Below are 9,732 nucleotides of genomic sequence, written 5' to 3'. Positions count from 1 at the left end.
AAACGAAAACTCGTCCTGGGGATTTTCATTGATCTTCTCGAAACTTTTTGTGCATGAATGGCAAATCAATGGGGGGTTGAGCCTGCGGGATTTCCTCTATACTTACATGATATCACCAATGGGGAGAAAGTTGATTGCCTTCTCCAAAGACTAGATGAGCAACTCCTAGGAACCCTCCAGCACCATACAGAGGACATAGAGCTGATTGATTATTAAAATAAATTATTTATTTAAATATTAATGTGGTAGATTCTGTAAACTAACAGTGAAGATCACAGATTTTTTTCTATTGTTTGTTATTTTAAATAGTTGAGATAGTGGATTGCTGAAATCCATCTAACAAAGAAAAGTAAGGAGAGTTGGTTTGAATTCAAGGTTCTACTGAGATTTGAAATCAGTCTACTGGATTCAAAGTCCAGAGTGCTAACCATTACACCATAGAACCCTATGTACACCAATGTCCTTACAGGCTTCAATAAAATAAATTCTAACAAAATGTAAAATATGCAGCCCAATGCAAAAGATTTATGACTACAAAATATATGATGTGACCAATTAATTTGACATATTTTGTACACTAACTGAAGTGTATAGATATATTTCGAACAAAAAAAAAAGAATTTGGTTGCTAGAGGCTAGAAAATGTACAAATTTTATGACAATTTTAATTCCTTTGTTTTCCTCTCATGCTATCTTCCGCCGTTTTTCGGCACTTAACTCCTTCTACAATTTTTAACCTATTTTAACCATTCAACTATTAAACTGTTCAGCTCTTTCAGCTTATTAACGCTATGACTTTTGGTTTTTCAAATCCTTGAACTTTTTAAGATATTCCAGGATTTTCCAGGATTTTTTCTCCATTGAAGTAGATAGAGAATTTTTCATGCAGAAGTTCACAGTTAAATTTCTTCTACAATTTTTTTACCTATTTTAACCATTCAACTATTAAAATGTTCAGCTCTTTCATCTTATTCCAGCTATGACATTTTGTCCTTCAAATCCTTGAACTTTTCCAGATATTCCCGGATATTCCCGGATTTTCCAATATTTTTGCTCCATTGGCCACACCTTTGCTTCTTTAAACAATTGTAACTTTAACATTCTTTTGGCTAGAGACACCGTTCAAACATTGAAATGTTCACAAGGCTTTGGACTTCAATATAAGGCTCAAAATTATTATGGGATGGCAACACCACCTACAGTTTGGCGGCCATTTTGTGCCTAAATGTGAGGCGATTTTAACTCAGTTTTTAACCTATTTTAACCATTCTACTATTGAAATGTTCAACTCTTATAGCTTATTCCTTTTAGATATGAATTTCGGTCCTTGTTATCCTTGAGCTTTTCAAGATATTCCAGGATATTCCAGGATTTTCCAGGATTTTTGCTTCATTTAAATACATTGAGAATCCTTGAAAACCTTTGGTTCTTTCAACCATTATAACCTCAACATGCCTTTAGCTAGAGACACCGTTCAAACATTTAAATGTTCACAAGGCTTTGGACTTCAACATAGGTTTTGAAATTATTATGGGATGTCGACACAACTTACTGTTTGGTGGCAATTTTTTGACAAAATCTGAAGCAAATAATGCAATAAACTTCATCCATGGTTGGAACTGAACATATTGAAATTCACTGGATCAGGACATATAAGGAATGTGGGCGTGGTTTGCAAACAAATTTCGTTGCTAAAGATGTCCAAAGGTTTACTTTTTCCGATTTGTCTGAAACTGACGTCGATTTGTTCGTCATCCCCAGGCAACCCAAACATAAAATAGTTGCTATGGAGATAAAATTAATAGAAAAGCCGCCATTTTGAAAAAAGTGGATTTTTCTATCAAGTTAGTACATGTAGCTTTTACCAATATGATACTCTCAAACAATGTGTTTTTTTGAGTCAGTTGATGATGCGGATTCCAATGCTAGCACTTTTAGCTATTTTAGCAACATCTTCAAATTTTCAACAGTTCAGCCATTTTTTCAACAATTTCAGCTTTAATGCTTAACTAATCCTACACATTTTGACCTATTTTAGCTATTCTATTATTACAATGTTAAATTTTTTCAGGTTTATTCCTGCTAGGACTTTTGATCCTTTAACTTTTCAAGGTTGTTCCAGTACAGTTCAGCCATTTCTTTAGCAAATTTAGCTTTCATTCAGCAGTACAGCATTCAACCCTGCATTTTCTTCTGGAAATGCAGCTCCTTCTAGTTCCATAGTAGAGTTGCTGTATTGCTTAGATCCATGTACAAAGAGGAGTAAGGAGAATTGGTTGGATGTCAAGGTTCTACTGAGATTTGAACTCAGACCACTGGATTCAAAGTCCAGAGTGCTAACCATTACACCATAGAACCATGCTACCAAGTGCAAATTCATTTTTAATTAATACTAGGTGTGTGCAAATCTTTGTGACTTTTCATGCATGTTGCGTGGTCAAGTTGTCAAAGACGCAGAAATCTTTCCAACTGCAAAAACAAAATGGTCCTTGCAGTCAGTGATGCTGCTGCAGACAGATGCTCGTAGCTTTCATGCAAACACACAAAACCATCCGGCAATGAATGCAAGGGAGACACCGACTATAAAACAGAAGGAGAGATTAAACAATTACTAACAGGTGAACACAACAGGGAGGACAGGTGATAACACTGAGGGACAATTCCACTGGGAAGGAGAAGTCAAGACCTCTGAAATGAGAGGACAACAGGAAGTAACACAATTAACCAAAATAAAAGCAGAAAACTGCCCAATGCCTCACCTAAGGAAGGAAAGATGGAACCACACTGTTGATCGTGGATCTGATCTGTTGTTCGTGGATCTGGATCTTGGACTATCAGACTAACTCTAATCTCTTAATACCCTTGCATAGACTTTCCCATAGAGGCTTAGGAGAGAGAGATTCCCCAGTAGTGAGGACTCACCCTCTGGTCCCCCCTCTCAAAGAGGGGAACCATCGCTGCTGTCTGCCAGTCCAGTAGTACTTTTCCCCACTGCCATGCAATGCGGTATAGACCTGTCAACCAAGACAGTTCCACAGCATTCAGAGACTTGAGGGACTTGAGGACTTCTTCCAGCTCGTCAACTACCTCAGTGACTTTAGCTTGGGTGATCTCGTCTTTTTCATTCAGTAGAGGGTCTGGTACGATGGGTTGGGGAGGATAGGCAAACACTTCCAGGTGAGTAGAAGTGAGGATGAATTGGAGGGACTAGGTAGCCATGAAAAATCTAACAGTGTGTTGGGATGTCTAAGGTAAAGTAGCAAAAAAGGAAAGATCATGGTGACTCAGATGTAACAATTTCCATCAAGATTTTCTGAACCGCTCTTAGTCCGGCTTGTCACCTAGGACCTGTTTGCAATGGGAGACCCTAACAAGAGGGTTAACCCAATACAGCAGCTTCTAAGATCACTCAAGCCCTCAAACCCTTCCACCACGGTAAGGTGGCGGTTCATGGAGGGGATTTCTTTTTTTTATTTTGTCATTTTTTTATTTTATTTCAAGCAGTAATTTTAGGCAATACAATAAAAAATAACATATTTATCAGACTCACTACAGAAATGATTAAATGTATAGATAAAAATAAGAAACATACTAACAAAAACATACTTAAGTCACATTTGCTTAATTAAATACAGTGATCATTAACTAAAGTCAGGTAGAGGTTGATTTATTGCTTGGAAAGGAGAGGGAAGAATCAAGTTTATATAATCCAACCTCTATTGAATTACATCATTTTATAGTTTTGCATTGTTTTCATAATCCGGTTCTGATCAGATAATTTCTTTTCAAGTAACAAAATCTATGTTTTATTTGTGTATATGTGTGTGTGTGTGTGTGCTTTTTCCTGCTTTGCTTTAGCATCTTGATTTATTTCCAACAGTTTATCTGTAAGGATCACAACTTTCTTTCCACTCTGATCCTAAACTTGAACTCTCTTTCCATAGTTATGTTTTTGTCAAAGAGCGTCTTCTTAATCGTCCAATCATCCATGGCCTAAAGTTTCTTCTCTTGTAGATGTTTTGATGTAATGTCGTCACTGGCAGCCAAATGTAAATGATAACTCTGGTTTTCCTCCACCCACCCATATTCTTAACCCGCTTTATCCCTTCTGGGGTCTTGAGGATGCTGGAGCCTGTCCCAGCTACTGTTGAGCAAAGCAACGTTTATCTTTCTACATTCTAGATGGTTTTTCCTCCTCCGCCCTATTCTCCACCTGGACCAATATTATAACGTGGACTGGCCTTCAACCACCATCAGCGTCTAGACTCTGGGTTTTATTCATCTATTGTCCGAGCTTATCCCACCAGAATAAAGACATCATCTTCCTAAAGCCTAACTGCCTAAAGACTATGGACTATTTCAGGAACATTTTTCTATTACACACACATCTTTATTATTTACATTCCTTGGATTTCTAATCAAACTTTATATATATAGCACTTTTCCACCTTTGACCTAAATCAGAGTGATAAACATTAGAAACATTTTCCACCTTTAAAAACGGCCAGACAAAAAATAAATAAATAAATAAAACACATCATAGAATGCCGCCCCCCCGCAAATACACACCACACAGAGATTTTGTGTGTGGGTGTGTGTGTGTGTGTGGGGGGGGGGGGGGGGGTATAGAAAAGGGTTTTAAGAAGTAAAAAAAGGAACTGAAGAACTGAATGTTAGAAAAACGTATAAGACTTGACTACCTCTTCAATGAAGGCTTCTTTTATGTGTAGACATTTATTATAATTGTGATGGAATCATAATTTATTTTCTTTGAATGTGTTTAGTTTTTTAGGTTGTTGATGCTTCATTTGCAGAAATGACAACTTTTGACCTTTGACTCTAGATTTGTTTCGACTGAATCTCTACTCTAATTCAGTCGACTAAAATGATACTAAAACTAACAAAATCAACAAGACTATATTGTGACTAAAACTAAACCCTATCTTAATTAAAAGACTATTCCTACAACTAAATACAAATTCTCGGTCACATTAACCCTGGTTTTCTTTGTTTCTCTGATTTCTGTGGCGTGGCTTCAAAAGGTTTTTGAAGCGCTTCCACAGTGATGGTTTTTTTGCTCCGCTCTGTTCAGACGGCAAAGCTTCTGGTTCTTCCCTGTCCTCATGTCCTGACTCTATTGCTGGAACAGGGTCTGATGGTGATGGGGGGCTGACTTCTTCTTGAGAAATCTCGAGGCCTTGAGCTTCACCAGTGTCCAGAAAGTCTAGGATGGTGGTGTCCGTTTCCTCAGCCTCCTCCTGTTCTGAGACCACATGTAGTTCTGATGCTGCATTTTGTGGCTCTTCATTTTCAGTCTGAGGGGCTATGATGGCGTCAGTTCTCTCATACTCCACCTGTTCCAAGACCACTTCCGGTTTGGAGAGATAGTTTTGTGGCCATCCATTTAAATCCTGAGGTGCTAAGACCATGCCAGATTCCTCAGCCTCCACCTGCTTATTTACTTTCTCTGGTTCTGACACTTTGTTCTGTGTTTCAACACTAAGCTGGACTTTATTCGCAGAGAAACTTTGTGCAGGTTTCCTTGAAATCCCATTGACTGCAGTCTCCAGTGGGATTTGGATCTCTTCCATCTTCTGTTTCAGATCTTTTTCTGCATCCTCTTCAAGTTTCAGTCTTTGTGCCAGTTGCAGATTGTAAAGGGTTTTTTCCTGCAGCTCTTTCTTCAGCAGTGCCAGTTTGTTCAATGCCTGGATGTGAGCCTCTTTCTCTCTCTCCCCACATTCTGGCTGCTTCGCTTCAGCAGCTTCATTGAGATCTGTCAGTTCTTCTTTCAGAGTGACCAGTTTATGTTCACAGTGGATCCTAAACTTGACCTCTCTCTCCAGCTTTGTGTTTTTAACGTTGAGCCTATGAAGCTTATCCCCACGATCCCTCCGGGCCGCACGTTTTTCCTCCTTCAGTTTAGAAAGATAAGCGTCTTTCTCCATCAGCTGATTTCTCAAGTCGCTTATCTCTTTTTTTATGTCCTCTGCTTTCTCGATTGATGCCTGGTCCTCACTGGCAGCCACATTTTCTTGATTAGGTTTGTGGGGGACATTGTTGTTTTTGGGTCCCCAGTTAGGGTTCGTGTGCGGGGTAGGGGCTGGTGAATATTGGGGGTTCCTTCCCTGGCGTGGGGGAACACGGTTGAAGGGGACATGGGGGTTTTTGTGTCCCCAGTTTGGGTTCCTTTGTGGGGCATGGACTGGTGGATGTGGGTGTTGCCGTCCAGAGGGGGGAAATGCAGGGTTGAAGGGAACATGGGGGTGTCTCCAACTAGGGTTCCTTTGGTGGGGGGGTAGTGTTTGATGTGGGCGGTTTGTTCCCAGAGGTGTGGGAACATGGTTGAAGGGTACATGGGGGTTTTTGTGTCCCCAATTTGGGTTTCTGTGGGGGACATGGACTGGTGCATGTTGGCTGTGCATTCCAAGGGGGGGATATTCCGGGTTGAATGGGACCCGGTGGTTTCTTTGCCCAAAATGAGGGTTTCCGTGAGGGCGGTAGAATCCCTGATTTGGGTTAGTCGCGTAGTTTCTCTGATTTCCCGACATTTTCCAAACAATCTTCAGATGCTTGCAATAGCTGATCTCCTTGAATCTCAAAGTTAAATCTGGCAGACAACATGACTCCTATATATAAACTTCTGACAAGGATGTCATCTGACACGTTATGACATCACCACATGCAATATGGTGTCAGAATGTAATAGATGACACAATTGTCAAACGTAAGGGCACGTTATGACATCATGTCTTGACAATGATGTCATCATGATGTATTGTGATTTATTGTTTGTTATGATGTCATCTACGCACACACAAAATCTCTGTGTGGTGGGTGTGCGGTGGGGCGGCATTGTATGATGCTTTTTGTTTTTTTGTCTGGCTTTTAGTTTTTAAAGGTGGAAAATATTTCTAATGTTCAAAATATCCATACACTTCAGTTAGTGTACAAAATATGTCAAATGAATTGGTCACATCAGATTTTTTTTTTCATAAATCTTTTGTGTTGGTCTACATATTTTCCATTTTGTTACAATTTATTTTATTGAAGACTGTAAGGACATAAGAGTCCATAGGGTTCTATGGTGTAATTGGGTGCGTTCAAATCTCAGTAGAATCTTCAAACTCAACCAACTCTCCTTACTTCTCTTTGTTATATGGATTTCAACAATCCAGTACCTCAATGTAATGATTTAAACGTAACAAAAACCCTCAAACATACCTTTAGTTGTCTGGCCTCTGGGAACGGAAAAAAAATCTATCTAATCATCACTGCTACTTTACAGAATATGCCATATTATGTTTTACATATACACACACACACACACACACATATATATATATATATATACATATATATATATATATATATATATATATATATATATATATATATATATATATATATATATATATGAAACCCCATGAAAATGGGACATCATTTTCATGATGTCCCACAAGGCAACTGAAAGATGCCTCTGCGCTCCCCTTAAAATGCACCCACTTCTCTCTACGACCCTCCACAATGATCTATTTTCAAAGCGTTCCTGCAGTCTTTTCATTTTGATTATGCTGTTTTAACCCTTGTGCCATCTTAGACGACCCCACCCTTACATCGTCGTGTTCTCCCTACCATGACAAAGGTGGATAAAGGTGATAAAGGTGGTTCAGAGCACTGTCTAGTGCAGACGTGGGCACTGAGGGCCGCATTCCTGCATGTTTTCCAGCATACCCTGCTCTGGCATGTTCTAATTGGCTGGACACACCTGAAGCAGGTAATCAGCCATGAGTAGGGCAAGATTATTGGCTGGACACACCTGAAGCAGGTAATCAGCCATGAGTAGGGCAAGACTATCTGGAAATCATGCAGACACACCGGCCCTCGAGGCCTGGAATTGCCCACCCCTGGTCTAGTGGGTCTAGATGACCCAACTCCCAATGTTAAAGTGCCTAGGATAGCACAAGGGTTAAGAAAGAAAAAACCAGTAAAATTTTCCAGGACATGGTTTCTACAGAACAGCAGACTGCTGGATGGCTCAGTTGGCTGCGTGTTGGACCGACACACGGGAAACCAGGTTTTTGATTTCCAGGGGGCCTTGGGCAGGACCCTTAGCACTACTCACAAATCCAATTGTATATATTCTATATATGTCTTCCATCATGAGAAAAATGCCACAGGGACATGTTAAAAACACAATTTTGATTGGAGTGGCTCTTTAGGAGCTTACTAAACATAAGATGAGACCATGGCAGAAAATGTCTGAAACTTCCCTTTTGTTTATTAAAAATCGACTAGTTTGTCAAAGTTATCTGTCACATGCTGATTTTTGAAATACATTTTTTAGAAGTATTAAAGACATCTAAATGAAGAGAAAACACTTTAAATTTAGGAAAGAATCAACAACAATTTGTTTTACAACCAAGCATCGTGCAATGTAATGTTACTTGTGTTGCTGGCAGCATCTGTTGGTGTCTGTAATGGTGTATTCAGACTGGACACTCTTTTTCCAGATTATCCAGAACAAATACCCCCAAGGGGACTCTGCTCCGGGACCGGGAACCGCATTCGGACCCATCTTTCTAGCTGGTCTCGCTTCATTTCCGATCGGACTGAGCTTTGGTTTTTTTCAGTCTGATCAGTCTCCGTGCTCGGAGCGCAACAACTAGACCAAAAAAAGCACCGTAGCCAAGCATTACAAGACACAGTAGTGCATCAATGATGAGACACTGGAACTAATTGAAAGACATTGTTCTTCACGCCGTTTTCCCAACAATCTGCATGTCCCAAACACTTATCAGCGTACCATCATAGCTGCCGTCTCCTCAGTAACCGCCTTGCAGCACGCCTCCACCGTACCAAATTATCAAAAGGGTTGCACCGGACCTTGATGCTGGCGTTCAAAGTTGGTCCCAACAAGGACTGCAACGCACAGGACTTCCATAATTTCTTCTCTAGTTACTTTTCCCCGTCCTCATAATTCATGGCCAATGAATGAAGAGAGCTTTAGTCACATGGTTTTATTCACAAGCTATGGTCCGAAACAAAAATATCCGGTTGAAGGCATTCTGAATACAGACCAAACGACAGATTCAGGACTCGATCCGGACCAAAAGTCTTTTCTAGTCTGAATACCCCCGAAGTCTCCCTGTGAATTTATGGAATACACAAACAGAAATTATGAGTAAGATGTTTTTTTTTGCTTTTTTATGTATTTCTATGAATTGATTTGACATCAAAATGCTCAAAGAAATTCTATGAAGTCTAAACTTTTTATGCAGGATATGAGTTATTTTTATTTGTTGCGAATGGCCAAAAAAAGGATTTATAATTGAAGAACATGAGTTTACCGAGTGTGGTGGAGTGTTGGCTTCACGTCAGGGATTTCAAATTGTTTGGCGTCGTGTCAACGAACCTCTGTCTCAACACACACAACAATTATATAAGGAGTCTTAGGATGCTGAGAGGCAGGAGTGTGTGGGGGTTAAAACAGATGAATAAATGAGTTAAGTGAAGAAAAGCGAATTTGTACTTCCACTCCCCCACCCCCTTCCTGTTGGACAGTTGAGTGCATAAGTGCTCTACCCCTTTTGGTTCCGCATCACTGGTTCTCTGCACATGTCCCAATAGGAATTGCTCTTTGGCATTAAATATGTAAAATTAGCATTTTAAGTAGAACACATTTGTGTGTCGCGCCGCACTCACCCCACTCCTTCGCTCTGCCGGCTGCCC

General features: G+C 39.9%; 2 non-coding genes across 2 annotated transcripts; both read right to left on the bottom strand.

Moving 5' to 3' along the window:
• Positions 1–373: 373 nt before the first annotated feature.
• Positions 374–445, bottom strand: trnaq-uug (transfer RNA glutamine (anticodon UUG)). Its single transcript has one exon. It is a non-coding gene; the product is annotated as a tRNA-Gln (tRNA).
• Positions 446–2,286: 1,841 nt separating this feature from the next.
• On the bottom strand, positions 2,287–2,358 carry trnaq-uug (transfer RNA glutamine (anticodon UUG)). Its single transcript has one exon. It is a non-coding gene; the product is annotated as a tRNA-Gln (tRNA).
• Positions 2,359–9,732: the final 7,374 nt, after the last annotated feature.

This window comes from Oryzias latipes, chromosome 1, assembly GCF_053564925.1.
Source record: "Oryzias latipes strain Hd-rR chromosome 1, Olatipes_Hd-rR_3.1".
NCBI classification, from domain to species: Eukaryota; Metazoa; Chordata; class Actinopteri; order Beloniformes; family Adrianichthyidae; genus Oryzias; species Oryzias latipes.
Note: the sequence above shows the minus strand (reverse complement) of the source record. Positions and strands in the feature narration are given on the sequence as shown.